The sequence below is a fragment of the Vidua chalybeata genome, chromosome 3 (assembly GCF_026979565.1).
Source record: "Vidua chalybeata isolate OUT-0048 chromosome 3, bVidCha1 merged haplotype, whole genome shotgun sequence".
Classification (NCBI taxonomy): Eukaryota; Metazoa; Chordata; class Aves; order Passeriformes; family Viduidae; genus Vidua; species Vidua chalybeata.
The window spans coordinates 42,883,808-42,901,186 of NC_071532.1; the positions used below are offsets into that span (position 1 = coordinate 42,883,808).

The following is a 17,379-nucleotide window of genomic DNA, read 5'->3' on the forward strand; positions in this document are numbered from 1 at the left end:
CATGAAAATGCACCTTCCCTAAATAAATGCCGTGAGATGTTATCAGGAACAGAGCAGAGCAGGCCCAAGCTTAATAACAAAGGGAAAAAAAAAACTTTATTAAACTACTACTAATACAGAAAACACATAAACTAAATCCAGGATGAAGACCTTTTAAAACACCCCTCCTCCTCCCAATTTCCAAAAACACCCAGCCATGAAACATCACCCGGGATTCCTGATCAAATTACCACCCTTCAGGTAATCCATACTCAAACTGTCAAGGGAGAGAGAAGTCTCTCTTGCACCACAGACCCCCCAGGAAACACAGCTGCCACCCTGTGTTTCCCTGTCACACATGGCAACCGCCCGGAAAAAAAATCTGCCAGTGTGACACTCTCCATTCCATGTCACAGTGCTCTCACCACCGTGCATGGACAGACTGCTCATAGGGCTCCTTTAAGGATGCTTTGCCACGGACCCAATGATACAACAGTTCAGTTTCTCATCCTGGGACTACAGTCCCCCCCATTTTCCCCTGGGGCCGAGGGGTCCAAAAACAGGACTCATCTTCTTCCCGAAGACAGAGGGTATCACCATTCCCTCTTCAGCTTTCTTCTGTTCTTGCCATTCTTGTGCTGTTTGAAGCTGAAACAGGTCTCCCTGGGTCACCACTGCATCCCCCTAAAATGCAGTCTCTAGTGCAGGAGATTTTGGTTCAGTCCATGGCTAATAAGAAAAGTCCAGCCAAAAGCTACTTCATCATCTCCTCCCACCTAAATATTTCTTCTTCTAACATCTCAGGTCCCGGACTATCTCTCTTCTACTACAAATCAAGGAGGAGTAATACTTTTAAAAAGCCCTCATTTCCTGGAAAGGGTTAAAAGTTCAGACTCCCTGGACGGCTGATATCTCGGTCCGGTGTTCCATCTCCCATGCTGGACATTCCCCCCCCTTCTCCTTCTCCTCTGCCGGCAAATTTCCAGGTGCCGCCAGGCTCTCTGTCTCTTTCCCTCTTGGGGGGGGGGGGGTTGGGGGGCAAAGGCATCTCCACTTCTCTCCACCCTTCCGTCCACAGGAGCTGGCTCGGTTCCAGACCCTCAGCCCCCTCGGCCTACCTGGACAAGGACGCGTGGCTTCCCCTCCCCCACCCAGCCTAAGGCTGGGCAGGGGAGAGCCTGCACTCTCTGACGATCGGAACCAAAAGAGAGAGTTCTCCTGGGAGTTCTTGCTTTTAACCCCCTGTGTTCTCAGAGGCGTGTCCATACTTTCAGTGGTCACTCCAGGTGCCAATATCCAAACCTGACCACTGATTGGTTTGACCCAACTTCCTGGAAAAAATTCACTTCTGTGTCAAACCACGACAACCTGCCCATGTATTACTACATCTAGATAATTTATTCATGGGGTGCAATTTAGATTTTTTTCTGGTTTCATTCTTATTATAAGATTAAAAATGAAACATTAAATCAAGGACATTTTTTTATTCCGGTTTTCTTTTGTTCATCACTATAATTTTTTTTTTTAGATGTTATGGAAGTCTGGTGTTAAAAAATGCGAAGTACACATCCATTTAATGTAAAGCAGTTATATGATTAGAAATATATAGCCTGTTTTTTTTAGTAATGCTAACACTCAAAAGGGTGTCAGTGACTGCACCTCCATATAACTTCATTTACAAAAAGAATGCAAGGCAAAGAAGTAACTACTAGCTAAAAATAAATTGGACTTGCAATGCAGTCCAACATTGAAAGCTGTTGATGCATTTCACGAAGCTACTGAGAGTCCCTCAGAAGGCTTTCTGGAAGCAGACAGAGATCACTTCTGTTAGGCATTAAGTGGAAAGTGCCTCAGTTTCCTGCCAAACTTCATTGCACTTCTGTCTGAAGTGTGGGGCCACAAGGCTGCTGCTACCTTTGTTCTCATCTTACACTGCTTTAAGAAGTGTCCATTTTGTGCAGCATGCTAAAGCTCCTTTTCATGTTTTCTGCTTTTGTAGCTGGGCAGACACAAAAATTCTGTGAATTCACTCCCCTACTCCCCTGTCTCCCCCTTCTCTTCCCCCCTCCATCCCCTTCCCCTTTATAAGTCTTTGGACTTTGATTTTATAAGCTCTGTGATTTTATTTTAATTTTTACACGATATTTTGATATTTTCCTACAGAAAGGCAGTACAGGGTGCATTTTGTCCTCAAAAATATCTGTTGAAATAGCAGTTCATATGATTGACTAAGAAGATATGCCATGTCTGGAAAAATTAAATCAACAGCCTTAGTTTGCAGCTGCAGAAAAAAATGTTTGGAGGGAAACTGCTTTTCTGAGACAAAATCAAAGGCAGTGTTGAGGCAGCCAAACTGGAATAGTACAGAGACCTTGATCCTAGTAAAAACAAGTCCTGCATATTGAGAACCTTTGTTACTTGAACAATGTCCTCTATTGAAATTTGGATTCAAGCAGAATATTTTTTGCTGAGCGAGTCTCATTTCCAAGAGACTCGTTCCCTATGATAACAGCCCTTTCCTGTTCCTGCACAAGTCTCTCATTCATTACCGGCTTTGCTAGGCTCTTATGTTTTAAACACATTTAGGTTCATGATAAGGCTGAGCTGTTCAAAGGACACTTACTTTTGTGGGTATTGCAGGGCATGTGACCCCCTCTGCTCTCTGTGCTTATATTAGGACAGCCCAGGACTGTGCACGGGGCACAGATCTCCTGGCCTTGGCCTCTCCCAGTAATATTTTCTGCAAAGAATGACACTTGAGGTGAGTTATGAACTATTTTTCCCCAAAAACTTGCCATTTTTTTTGGTATTTTCAGGAAAGCCCTATGAAGAGCAACTGGGGCTGGGAGCTCGGGAGCTCGGGTTGTTTAGCCTGGAGAAAAGGAGACTCAGGGGTGACCTTATCACTCTCTACAACTGCCTGAGATGTGGTTGTAGTCAGGCGGGGTTTGGTGTCTTCTCCCAGGTGACCAGTGGCAGGACAGGATACAGCCTCAAGCTGCACCAGGCAAAGGTTAGGTTAGATATTAGAAAAAAAAATCTTCATAGAAAGAGTGGTCCAGCATTGGAATTGGCTGCCCAGAAAGGTAGTTGAGCCACTGTCTCTGGAGGTGTTTAAAAAAAGACTTGGTGAGGTGCTCAGTGCCATGGTTTAGCTGATAAAGTAATGGTAAGTCACAGGTTGGACTCGATGATCTCAAAGGTCTTTTCCAACATAGTTGATTCTGTGATTCTGTGACTGTTTAAAGGTGTCTTGGTTTGGAATGGGTTAAGTCTTCATATTATGTGCCACATTCTGGTGTGAGTTAAATTATAGCAATCCAAAATGACATAATTGCATATTATCACATATAAAATCACGTATTAGGGTGAGTCACTAAGGCTGAGGAAGATTCTGTTTCACAAATTAAGAAACAGATTTAAAAAAGAACAGATTTAAAAGGCTAAGGCTTTGTTGATGTTGTCAGCAGCAGTATTATTGCAAATATTTCATTGAAAAGTGAGAAAGCTAATTTTATTCATTTTAGAACACTACATACCATACTTTTCCAAATGCTTTTTTTGACCTTTAGTACTGATTTGTTTTTCTTTGATTGCCAGTTAGCATTCTTAAATGATTGTGAAGCAGAGGTTCTGGAGAATTCAGGGTTCATACTCAGCAGCAATACTATTTTCTTCTAATGCATTTAGAAATGCTGGATCAAAGATGCAAAAATTAGTCAGGGAAGGATGTAGCTAGGAGTGATGCTCAGGACAGGCAGCAGCAGTATTTTCCCCATCAAATGATACAGATGAATCATAAACTGAAGCTATTTGCTTTGAAGACTTTTAACAGCCTTCTTTAGCCCTCAGGTGAACCCTTCTCTAATCATTCAGTCGTCTTCAGTCTAAGATGCTCAAAACTGTGGTGAAACATTTGAAGCATAGTCATTTCAGTTAGAAAAGAGGCCATCAAGTCCATCCTTGATCACCACTGTGTCACCTAAATGGTTGATCACCACCGTGTCAACTAAACCACCGTGCCATGTCCAATTGTTTCTTGGACACATCTGGAGTTGATGACTCCACCATCTCACTGGGTAGCCTGTTCCATTGCTTAAAATGGACTTCACCCTTTCCATGAAGAAACTTTTCCTGAATTCCTTCTCATCTTGAACCTCTGCTGGCTCAGCTTGAGGCTGATCTTGTCCTACCTCTTGATGCCTGGAAGATAAGGGCAACCCCTCACTACCTTTCAGGCTGTTGTAGAGAGTGACAAGGTCTTCCCTGGGCCTCCTTTTCTTCAGGTTCTAAACAACCCCAGCTCCCTCAGCCACTCCTCAGATGACTCCCTCTCTAAATGACTCACCAGCTCCATTGCCCTTCTCTGGATACACTCCAGCACCTCAATGGCCTTCCTGAACTGAGGAGCCCAAAGCTGGACACAGAATACTTGAAGTGTGGCCTCACCAGTGCTGAGTACAGGGAGCAATCATTGACCTGGTCCTGCTGGACTCTTTATTTTTGACAGAAGCCAGGATACCAATGGCCTTCTTGCTAGCTCATGCTCAGCTGCTGTCAACTACCAGGTCCTTTTCCACCAGACAGCTTTTTAGCCATTCTGTCCCAAGCCTGTAGCACTGCCTGGGGATGTTGTGGCCAAAGTGTAGGACTGAACACCTCACCTTGTTGAACCTCATACAATTATCCTCAGCCCATCAATGCCAGATTCCTCTGCAGAGCCTTTCTACTCTCCTGCAGATCAACACACCCGCCTAATTTAGTGTTGTCTGCAAAGTTACTCGGGTGCACTTGATGTCCTCATCCAGATCATCAATAAATATACTAAATAGGACTGGCCCAATACTGAGCCCTGCCTAACCCTGCTAGAGACTGCCCACCAACTCCATGAGGCACCATTCACCACCACTCTCTGGGCCCAGTCATCCAGCCAGTTTTTAACCCAGCTGAGTGCACCTGTCAGTCATAGTCATATGCCAACTAGTTGTTAATTAATATTTGGTTAAAATTTATTGCACTAATTGCCCATGGTACAGGATATGTGTATGACTAGTCCTAGAAAATCTTTTATGCCTTATGTCTCTGCCATAGTTTCATGTCTACAAATAGCATCTTTGCTAAAGCAATGACAAATCACCTTGTCATTTTATGAGGAAAATATTCAATGGTTTCAGCTTCTCTAAAGAATAAGATCTTCCAGTAAACTTTTGGTTAATTTTTAGTCAATTGCCTTGCTAGCTGTATGCCATTTCCTTCATTTCTGCATCCAAATCAAATAGTTGATGTTGGCTTATAGAACTTACTTCTTGCTGAATGTGCATTTCTTTTTTCCTGCATTGCTGCATTTGTGTCTTCTCAAGGAAAATTAGAGGGACTTGAGCAGTCTCAGAAAAAAAGATCTTCAGCTGTGGAATGTTTTAGCCTTTGTTTTGACAGACAATGAATCAGGGAACCTTAAAGGGAAGGTATGTCATTTGTTGCAGTTGTCTCTGAGCATGACAGTGGGTGGAACAGCATTTTAAAGAATACAGAGTCTATATAATTTATTAAGTTTTGAAAAGTGTGTATCTGCTCAAGGTCCACACATCAAACACATTTTGTTAATAATAAAATGTCTTCTTAAGTAAGAAATTTCTTGAAGGAGTACAGTACATTGTGTGCCTTGACTTCCATGTGCTTCTAGGACTATGAAACTCTAGCTTACTTAAAAATACCCCCAAATGTACATTCTTTTTGGAGATAAATTTATTGAAATTAGAAAAATTGCTAAAATAGTTTACTTACTTCACATAAATTCAAATGCACCAAAATGCAATAAGAAAACTGTTTGTTAACTTTACCTTGGGATCCAGGAAGGGATTCTCTGTAGCTGCTTTGTAATTGTTCGTGATTTCCTCCACCATTTATGAAATGAAGCAATAAATGAAGCAATAAATTCTACCTCCCTGTACTAATATGGTAAAGAAAAAAATATTAATTGCCCTGTCAGGGACAATATATCTTCAAAATCCAGATAATATATTTACCTTGTGACTTTTATTGACCTGAAATTTGCTAGAAATCCATGAGCACTTTTAAATTCAGCCTATTGTGAAAACTTTGATCCTACAGAGTTGGTTTTTTTGCCCACAAAACTTAGCTAAGTATCATTAAAAGCCTCTTCTTAAAAAGGAAGAAAATAAATTAAGTAAAAGGAGAATATCAGGAAAAACTTTAAATTTTTCAGTTTAGGTGTGACTGAGTGCTGACACAGGCTGCCCCAAGAGGTTGTGTAGTCTTCATCCTTGGTCCTGGGCAACTGGTTGTAGGAAGCCCTGCTTGAACAGGGGAATTGGACAAGATAATTCTTAGGGGTCCCTTTCAACCTTCTTTTTATGACAGTATTTGAGTATGCAGAGATTTTTCATACTTTCTTTTGAAAAGCTTCTAAATTGAAAGCTGAATAAGTTAACTTTTGCCATAATTTCACTGTCATTCCACCAAAGTAAAAGCTGATCTTGTAAGATAATTATTTCAGCTAGTTGTACCTATGAGCTCTTTCAACTAATAGTGAAGAAAAATGATGGTGGAGGCCACACAGAGGTTTATGTTTGTGTTTTGTTTGCAGTAACATATTCCAGGCAGCCCTGAAAATGCCATATGGAAAGCATAGGGAGGAAGGAATAGCTAGTCTTCTGAGATGAATCTTCATGAAATTACATTTCTTGGAAGAATACCAATGCTGCAAATAAAGAACCGCATATGTGTAAAGATACTGTTGTCTAGACCACTAAGGATTAGGTGTTCCTTCTTCTTTTTTCAAAACAATGCTGTCTTCTCTGAAAGATGAAGATCAGTTCCCAATATGTAGTTAGTGGCTGTAAAGAAAACACCTTCCGATAGTATTTATTAATTAAGGACTGTTTTTAAAAACAAAAGCAGACTGAGCATGCCAGACCTTCATGCTATGAGAGCTCATGCTCATTTCTGTGTGCTTGACTTCCCCTGGGCCACATGTGAATATAACCTGACACCACTCATTTGCAGCACTCTTCATTTTGCTAGCTCGATTGAGTGTTTTTCCTACTTAATTGTAATTAACTGGACAAAATAAAAATAAAGGAAGCTCTTTTACTTTGAAGTGATGAAGGAAATTTGTGTGCTCTCTACACAAATGCACAGACCCACCCAATCAAGTCACTGAAGCGCAGGGAGTGGATCCAGGTGTCAAAATCACAGTCTCTACACAATACTGATTGAGTGCAGTTTGGTCTTTTTTTCACAACTCAGATGAAGAGCATTATTAGTTCTTGCTTGTACTTAGCTTTGAATCTTTTTGATTCTATTCTCCCCTCTTTTTTTCCCTCTACTGGAAGAGAGTAGAGCTTTATTTTTTTTTTTTCTTACACAAATCTAAATACTGTTTCTCAAGGTGATTAAAATGCAATTGTCCTAAATGGACATGCCTGAGGTTAGTCACTATAGCTTTCTTCTGATATTTTCCTGATTTTCCATAGGTGGCACTACTGCAACTCACCAATGTTTATCCATAAAACCTTAAGTAACTATTCCCAAAATATTTCCATAACATACAAATAAAAAAAGCCCTGAAAACATAGGGTCTAGAGCTATTTAATGAAAGTACCATCTGAAAATTGGCATCTCAAAAGATTTGCAAATCAGAAATAACCAATTTCTAACCAAGGCTAGAAAATCTTAATTAAGAATTTTCAATAATTAATGCAGCACAGTAAACATGCTTCCAGAATTCCTTCCCAGAGCCTCCAGCTTGGTGCTTTTAGTAAAATTAGTCAATTCCTCTTTTTTCCTACTGTTAACACAGAAACTCAGACCTTTTAATTTTGTCACTGCTTTGCTAAAACAGCAGTTTATTGAAAGCAGTCATTAGGGCAGACACAAAGCAACTTTATAGCAGAAAATGATTAGTGAATTAAGTCAATCCCTTAGTAAATGTCCACAGTGGGGTTTGCAAGATATGCTCTGTTTGGTTGGTGAAGCACCTAAATGCATTCCAGTTAAAAAGTACTGCTGTCCAGAGACTTGGTCTATCAGACTCAGCTTGTGTCTGCAATGTAAACAAAATGATGGTTAAGAGCTGGAACAACCTTAATGAGTCAAGACTGAGATCAAATTCAGAACTTGTCACTGTCTTCCTACTAGGCATCCACATATGCAATTATACAAGATTCAGCATTTTAAACAACATAATAAGGAAAAGACAATTGTAGAACAGATTTGTAGCTATAGAGAGCTGTGGTTGTAAAACAGATGATTCAGTCTGTGAAAATGCATTAAAAATACTCGTATGGTGAATTTTCCTTTGTGCACAGTTCATGATAGCTTCTAATTATTTAGGAGTTGAGACCTAGGTAAATTATCACATCATAAATCTACATGCCATGTTATTATTAACTGTAACTTTTTTGTGAAGTAAACGGAAGCAAGTTGGTTGAAACTTTTAGTAGCTGAATGGCCCTTTGAGCTTACATGGATATTTAACACCCTGATCTCTACTGTGAGTTGGAACATGAAAGCAGAATTATAAATTTTGTTTTACGGTAGTTGAAAGTAACTTACTCAATTAACTTGTAGACTTAACATTTTAAAAATGGAAAATACTCAGCTCATTCTTAGGGAATGCAGAATAGCAAACTGGCCAGATGCTTAGAGACCATGGCTTCTATAACTTTTCTATGCCATATTTTTCACTCCCTCATGTTAGACATACCTAGACAGACATCATTACACATTTTTTTCACAGCTTCCTTTCACAGTGCATGTACATATTTGTTAGTGGGTCCACTCAACATGGTGAAAGTAAAGTTTCTGAGTAAGAGGTTGCTGTGGATTTTTCAGTAGTTGTACACTGCCCTGAATTCTCCACAATTAAACAGGTGTTCCTAGTTTAGGAATTATTTTTGGTTTGTTTGTGGGTTTTTTTGTTGTTTTTTTTTTTTCACACCTGCTATTTTTTTTTTTAATGGTGTGACTAGGATCTCCTAGAAATGAACAGGGAGGCACAGAGTGCAATTCAACATGTGTGACAAGAGGCCTGTCAATGATGCTGGTAGAATAAATCATTTCCTGAGGAGCTAATCTCTCTCCTGACTGCAGGGTAATGCTTGAGAACCACCTCTGACAAGTCACCACAACTTTGGGCAGACACCTAAACTTTGTTTAGGTTGATCCCACATGTTAAGTATCTGGTAAGAAGTTGCCCCTTGCAGCAGCCACAAGTAGGCTCTGACCACTTGTGACTTGAAGACTTGAACTTTCTTCTCCAGAATATGGTCTTATGGAAATGCCAAAACAGCTCTCTGGAGTAGCAGAAACAAAGAGAAAAGTGCATCAGGTGTTGTGAGTACTCTGCAGTGGAAAAGAGAGCAAGGTAAATGTCATCATGCTACTGTAAGGTTACAGTGCATTCTGAACTTGGTGTGAGGTTTTGGTGCCCTCCTCAAAGTGGGTATGTAGAGTGGGGAATGTTGTAATAGGGTCAAAAGGTTGCACAGAGAAACTGTGGAAACTCCACTGCTGGAGGTACTAAAATGACAACTTGAGCCTAACACTGAAGGTGACACTTGAGCAGGATTTTGGACCCAAAGACATCTAAAAGTCACCTGCAACTTGAATTATGCTTGAATTATGATGAAAGGTAAGGGATAGCATCTGTATGAGGACAAAAAAGTTAAGATTAGTCTCTTCAACTCTGGCATATTTGGGAGACACAGTGATTTTAAAAACCATGAATAGCTTTATAGAGGGTGGATGGACAGACAACTGTTTCCCTTTTCCATTCTAAAGGGGGAGATCTGAAACTAAGTGCATGCTGCCCATCTAAAATGAAGAGGTTGGGACAGGTCTTCTTCACAGAGTACACAACAGACCTGTTAACTCTGCTAAATCACACAGCGATTGTGAGAAAGTTACCTCAGATCAAGGGGACACAGAAGACATATTTGAGAAATATATCCACTGACAGTTCCTAAATATACATAATTACATTTGGTTAAAGAAGCCAATGATCTGGTGGCCTGGAAAATATTAGAGGGAGCTGGCAAATATGGTTGGCTTGTATACTCTTGCTTGCTTGCTGATGGCCATTGTTGGAGACAGGACTGTGGGCTGAACTACCCTTGGTTTAAAGGAAAACTGTCATTATTGCATTGTTTTGGACCAACAGTAAGCAGTCCTTGATTTTTATCTCTTCCTGGCAAAATGACTTTCTTTTATTATGGCTGGCACTAGCCACCCAAATATATGTTAGTCTTTAGATTCGCTACCTCTTGGCTAATTGAAATGGGAATCCATAGTAGACTTTAATATTTAAGGGCATAAATACCCCCAAAATTCTGTATATAATACATATTTAAGTCAAAAACACTTAATGCATGTAGAACTCACAATAACTCTAACTATTTTTTGTCACTCAGTATCACTCTTAAGGAATAGAAACCACATGAATTTTTGCTAGATTCCTTCTAAAGTAATAGTAGTCTCAGAACAGTTTGTTCACAAGTAAATTCACAATTCAGTATAAGAAGCAGCTGTGGATTGATTTCTTAAGTTTTAAGGTATCCAGGGGCATTCCTCATACTTATGTACAGTTGCAGTTTGGCTGGACATGAAAGACACATGGATGCCTTTGAATATTCCATGTCTGAATTAGGGGGTTTTCCTAATGTGTCCTTTTTGCCTTTTTATTTTTTTTTTTAATATAGTGATAGAAATGTGGCAGGGGGTATTCAAAACACTGAGTATAAGCACTGTAAAACATACTATGTTGATTGTCCTGGCATCTTTTTTTTTTTCCAGGCTTAAGCTAATTCAGGAGGCCAATTTTTTCTTCTTCATGGGCAACATTTGGGGCTAGGATATATCTTCAAGGTTGCAGCTTTCTGGCACTTTAAAGCAGCTATGGGGAAAATAATTTTCATTGACAAATCAGTGTATTATGTTGTATCTCGATAAATTATTCAAAAGATGCTACTGAAAGAGAAAAGCAATAATGGGTGATATTTTGCTTACACTGATTTAGAAAGTGAGGTAAAATACTGGAATTAATCTCAAAAGCCATTGCAGGAGTCTGGAGATTTGGGTTATAATTAGTTTTAACACATGTTCTGAAATGTCCTGTATCACAAGACAAAGTTTAAGGTTTAAATATAGCACTTTATGTTCATGATCCAAACATTGGCAATGGGCTTACTAGGTTAAAAAACACCTGTACAGGAAAGCAAGTGACATCTGGCACAAAAGAGTTCTTCTGCAGGCCACATCTGGAGGAGGTGACTGTGTGAGACAAGATGATGAGAATACTGAAGAACATATAACATTTTCACCTACATTATGAAAACAACTGTTTGGAATGTTGTGGGATTTCTGGACATGATTAGTAGACATCTATCAGAACATTTTGTTCAAATTACTTCTAGTCAGACAGTAATTGTATTTAGCAGCAGAACAGGAGATTAATGGGTTTGGAAAGATCAGACAATAAAACCAAAGATATGTAACATTTTATTTTGATGAATATTGCCATAAAATAACTCCTCTATCTCCTTGCCATTTAGTGGTTTAGTATATAAGTATTTCCAGGGTAATATATTTTCTAACTTTCATTAAACATATACCTTTGGGTTTTCAGAAAATAGATGTAAAACTGATATAATTCTTATAAAAGCTATATCTTCCTTGCTGTCTCCCAAACATCAGATTTTAATCTAATAAATTCTGTCTAGTTCTTAAAATAGAAGAGTGGCTGGGAATAAAAGTGTTGAAGAAGCAGGGAGCCAGTCTGACACTCCAACCTCTCCTTCTGGCTCTTGCACAGCCTGTGCACACAATGGGGAAACTGCTGGTTACTGAGACATGCAGGTAGTGTACTATTGTTATTCAGACTATTTTTTGGTTCCTTGTACCCACACTGCATCTAAACCTTGCAGTTTCTTTCTGCTTTTCAAAGATATGGCTCTTTTATAAGCTTTCCTCCCCTCAAATTAAAACTTCATTTCCCACCTAAATTAATACAACATTTTTTTTTTGTCCATCTAGACAAATAGAATTTTTTCCTATCAATGCTGCTCCAGGACAACTATTGCAAATCCACATTTTCTTAAACCACTGAAAGTTCTCTCTCTCTGTTCGAATCCCTTTACTGGTTTCTGTTTCTGTATTCTAAGAGCTGTAGCTTAAGCATATTCCCTTTTCAGGCCCTTCACAGCCAATCTCTATTTTGGATGTCATTTTTGACAAAATATTTGTCATTTTTGATTCGTTGCTGGAAAGTTCTATTCCTGCTTCTAATGAGCCCTGGCCTTGTCACCTGTTATTTCCAACAATATGTTAATTCTTCCTGTTTTTTCATGTTTTTCATGCTTTTCTAAGGAAGGGCCTCCCTAAAAGTCAAATCACTGCATTCCTGTAAGTTTCTCCTTGGGATTCTCCTCTGTGCTAATACCTGCAGAAAATCTGACACCTCCTCAGCCAACAGGGTGATTAATGTAATTTGGTTCTCTTAAGCTTTCTTATATCTAATTCATCTTTCTTTGCAGTGTTAAATATTATGTATCTTTCTTTGGCATATCATTGTTCATGCTCTGTTCCTGGTTAACTGGCTATGATCAAGACTAAAAGGTCAAAAATAGACAAAAATAAGCAATAAAATTATAAAACAAAACTAATTAAATAATGAAACAGACACATTCTTTTTTCACATATGAATTATCAGCATTTCTACAAGCCTTGGAAGGTTCATTTTGAACAGAGCATGAGAAAATTTCAGTACTGAGGATATCACCATAAATATCTGCTCTTCAGATTTGAAAAGGAAGATTTGCTAAACTATGATTTAAATTATTTCCATTTGCAAGTACAAACAGTGCCACATCTAATTGAATGGAAGCAGAAGAAGTGCAAAAACCTAATAATCAAAGCAAAAAAATAATTCTATGCAGGTGTGAGAATGCCTTCATTTTAATTATAAGGTTTTAATTTTTCAATTTCCTTAGCACTAAAGGAGCCGGATAAATCACCGTTGTTTTTATTTACTGCTGGCACTTTTGTCATGCCTCATAACCATTTCCCAAAGAGCAGATGAGTGTGTGGGCAGATCAAATACTAAGCCAATGCACCTGAGTGCCCTACTATTCAACGTCATAAGCATAATGTAGCCCAAGTTCCACCATGACGTAATTGACAGCATCATTAGAGAGCCAAAGAAAATAAATGATATATCAGCTGATACTCTTAGGCCAAAATATATTCAGGAAAAATTCTTCAAAGCCAGAGCAGTACTGCAAAGTGCATTCATTATTAGTAACATGTCAAGCAAGTATTTGCTTTTGCGTCACTACACATGTTAAAAGTAGATCCACACACTACCAGCTTCCTCGCATTTTTCAGTGTCAGTCATGAGATGTTACTTTATGATTACATTAATTTTTCTTGGTTTTGCTGTTCCTCTTTAAAAATGATCACCTGGACTAAGTGTACTCATGTTTTTTGGTCAAAATGTCCATGGCTACAGCTCCTCCCTCCCATTCCCCAATCTGTTTCTCTACATCTCTTTGGGTCCTTGCATGTTGGGTGCACAAGGTCACTTTATCAGTGTGTCATACTCCCTGCCATGGGACAGCTGCTTCCATGCTCAGCCCAGGCAAAGAGAGCATCCCTTTTGCATAGGGAAAGCAGCACTAATTGAGGTACTTAAGGAAGATCTGTGAAAAAAAACTTAGGCATTTTGGCCTTTAGGCACCTCAGAAAGCTAGAGAGGGTGTTTGTTTCTTTATCTTGGAGTTAAGAACATAAATGATAATTTGTATGCTTACATACTTTTTTTTGGATCTTATCCTTGAACACATTACAAATGCCTGAGATTTGTTTAATCATCTTTTATTCTTTAGTTTCATAATATCTCCAAACAATTTTCCATTACCCTGTTCTGTGCAGCTCATCCCAAAAATATTTATCTTGGCTGACAGCAAAATGAAGCAGTGTAGCTGACATCTAGATTAATCTAGACATAGATTAGTGGATTGAAAAATTACAAGAAACAAATTTGGTTATCTGTGCCTAGTACCATTTGAGATGTCTTTTCAGTTGTTTGTGACAACAGCTCACTTTTGCCTAAGGCTTTCCAGCTAACTAGCAACTACCAGAAGCCTTCATATGTCTGTAATGTTTTCTAAAATGACCACAAGTCAAATATGCAAATCAAATCTATCAAGCAGTTATTGTGGAACAAAATTTCTTTCCCTTCTAACCAAAAAATAATTGTGAATGATACATTCATTATCTTAATCACATGGCAATCCCTGAAGAGGTCAGACCAACTTGTGATTAGCATTAATAAAAACACAGACAAAAGCATCCACTCCACAGTAAATGTATGGACATGCAGGGACATGCAGAGTGTAGATACAGGGACATGAATCGTTTATTGACCTCAAGGAGTGTTTGCAGGTTCCTAAAGACATTCAAATTCACACTGATATCTGAATAAGAGAAGATGTATGTACAATATTGAAGAACCCTGGTATGCTCCTTTTCCTCAGCTAGTCCTAAGAGAAAAAATGCATTTCAAATTTCTAGGTTATGTCTTTTTATTTGTGTTTGGCTTCTTTTAATTTCTGTTTCATAGTTCCTAAAGAAAAAAATATTTAAAAGAACCCCTTTTATACTCTCTTTTATAGAAACTCCATGGATTGCTACTGGAAAATTGGTTCACTACTCTTATAGACTTATAAAATCTTTCAGTAATCTTTCCCAGAGTTGTAAAACATGTATTTTTCAGTAAAGTAAGCAAATATAATATGGGACACACATAAGGCTCAGAGTTGTTGGGCTAGAAGCCACTGGACTGATTTTAAGTATGATTTAAGATCCTTGAAGAAAGGAGTAGCTGAAAAGGGGGCAAACATTCAAATATGATTCAACAAGAAAGGACAACTCAGAATGGAACATATGAAATGAAGGTACTCAGAGAGGGTGGAAGAAGTTAAGACAAAAAATTACAGGGGGAAAAATCAGAACAGCATTAAAAGTTTGAGGTAACATTTGAATGAAATTGATCTGAGATCAACAAAGACCTCTGAAATTACTTTGAGAAGTATTTCACTTCAGTTTTGATCAAGAAAACATTTGTGTGTGCTAAGTATATTGAAACTTTATATAGATCCTGTTTTTATGGATACACTTGCATGATTCTAATTTGATGCCAAACACAATTGATAGGATTGATCTGGGATGGGATTAGTTGTATGTAACTTTAGCCATTTGAAAAAAAATATCTACCCCAAGCTACTTGTATAGGGTGTCCATACTGTCAGTGCAGCAGACAAGTAACTCCAGAGTATGATTCATCCTGTTCTGATCTTGATACCTAAAATAAGTGAGATCAGTTATCATTTGGAGGTGTCACTCTTTATCTCCTGAATATAAGTAGTGTAAACATTCACTTTTACAGTTAAGTCAGGAGATAAATTTCACTTTCTGAGTCTACATTAACTGACATTAAAATACTCATCGTTTTCTAAGTGAAAGATTTGTGTGGTTGTCAATACCTGTTCAGAATTTGTTATGGTCACAGAGAAAAGAAAATGTATTTTAACTTTTATTTTGTGAATAGCTCATTAGCAGCAATAAAAATGAATGCTGGGAAATTAATCAGCTTTCTCATGAAGTCACAAGCTTCATTAGAAATAACTTCCACAGTATCTTCAGACCAGTTGAGCAAGTAGGATAAGAATTCAATTTTATATTTTTTTTATTCACACACATTCTATGCAAGAATCTTATACAAAGAAAGTCATTGCCCATTTTTCCTTGAACTCTAAAATACAACTCCCTGTTACATGCTGCATGAGATATTACACCTGTTTTTGTGACATGTTCTGTGAGATAGGACATAAAGCTCCCTTGCTTTATTCTCTCTGCTTTATGTTATTTAATATTATTTTCAATTTTTTTTTAACACAGAAAATAACAGTGCCAAACACTGCTTGGTGTAGGATTTCCATCCTTATATATACTGGAAGAGAGTAAAACTACACCTTTTACATGCTATGCCTTGGCTTTTTAATTGTTTTTCATTTGTTTGCCTTTTTTTTAATACCCATGGCATTTATAAAAGAGATTGGTTTTAAAAGAAAGTAACAGTCACAGTTGTGGCTATTTTAAGTGGCTTCCCGGTATTTGTGACATGCGCAATGGAGTTGAGCCCTTATGGTCCTTAAGGTTCTTAATATTTTTAGACAAAGAAACATCTATTACTTTAATTATGGTTACAGTGATTTAGGCACTGAACTACCTTGACAGTCTTCCACACCTCCTCAGGAGAATGTGGCATTCCTACAGAGTTCTAGAGAGTCAGCCCCTGTAGTTTGTGCACAAGCTTGTGTAGCAGCAGGAGCAAAGACTTTCAGGGATACAATCTTGGATTTATATCCCATGTCAGGCCTGCTAATTCCCTGAACAACATTGGAACTTGTGATACTGATGGTGTTTGCAGAGACCTGTGACATCAATTATGCCTTCCTGATTCCTTCTTCTGTACTGTTATAGGATTCCAAGATAGTTGACCTGAATCTGTAGCTGTTTTTATATCTAACAATAAATCATAAACACAAACATTGCCTGGAATGTTTTGAAAGAATCATGGGAGGACCACAAGTTGCTTGAAAGCCTGCAATTCAAGTAATCTGCAGATGCTGAAAAAACTTTCCAGATATGTGTAGTTAATATTCATCATTATGTGCATTTTTTTTCCAGTACGACTAAAAAGCTTTTAGGCCAGTCTTGCATTCCTGCTCACCTAATTCGAACGATGACCCAGTGCAACCAGTAACAGTGAACGAAGTGTGCTTTGTAAGCAGTCAACACTTCCTTTTCTGAGCCCAGTCGAGATCCACTTGCCATTTACCTGCTGAGAAACATGGCATTCCCCTTCCTGATTTCTGCTGACTGTCTCTGTTTTGCAAATTAAATCTCAAAAGTACTCTTTGCCAAACACAGCATTATCTGTGGCACTGTTGTCTGTGATCATTTTTGGGTTTGTATATCTTTCCTTACAGATGTATCTACAAAAAGATGAATACATAATGTTGTTGCTTTCTTTAGAACAATGGTAATGTACTATTTAATACTGCATGGCAGAACGGTAATGGTTGTGTTGCATCCCGGAGTTTGGGTTTAGATTAGGGTTTTTAATTTATGTTAAAATAAGTCAAGTGCTGTAATCCCGCGTTTCCCCCGCGTTGTTCCCCCCCGCGGTTTCTGGCCCCATGTTGCCTGTTGCCGGATCTTACCCCTGTGCCGCTCCTGTAACCACCCTGCCGTCCGGCCCCGGGAAACCCCGTGCTGGCCGCCCCGAGCCACACGGTCCCGCTCAGCCCGCTCTGG

The 17,379-nt window shown here is 38.6% G+C and overlaps 1 long non-coding RNA gene across 1 annotated transcript; it reads left to right on the top strand.

Annotated features, from left to right (window-relative positions):
- Positions 1-2,670: 2,670 nt before the first annotated feature.
- LOC128785648 (uncharacterized) lies at positions 2,671-16,983 on the top strand. Its single transcript, XR_008429960.1, has 3 exons — positions 2,671-2,740; positions 11,721-11,856; positions 16,750-16,983. It is a non-coding gene; the product is annotated as an uncharacterized LOC128785648 (long non-coding RNA).
- The last annotated feature ends 396 nt before the right edge of the window (positions 16,984-17,379 follow it).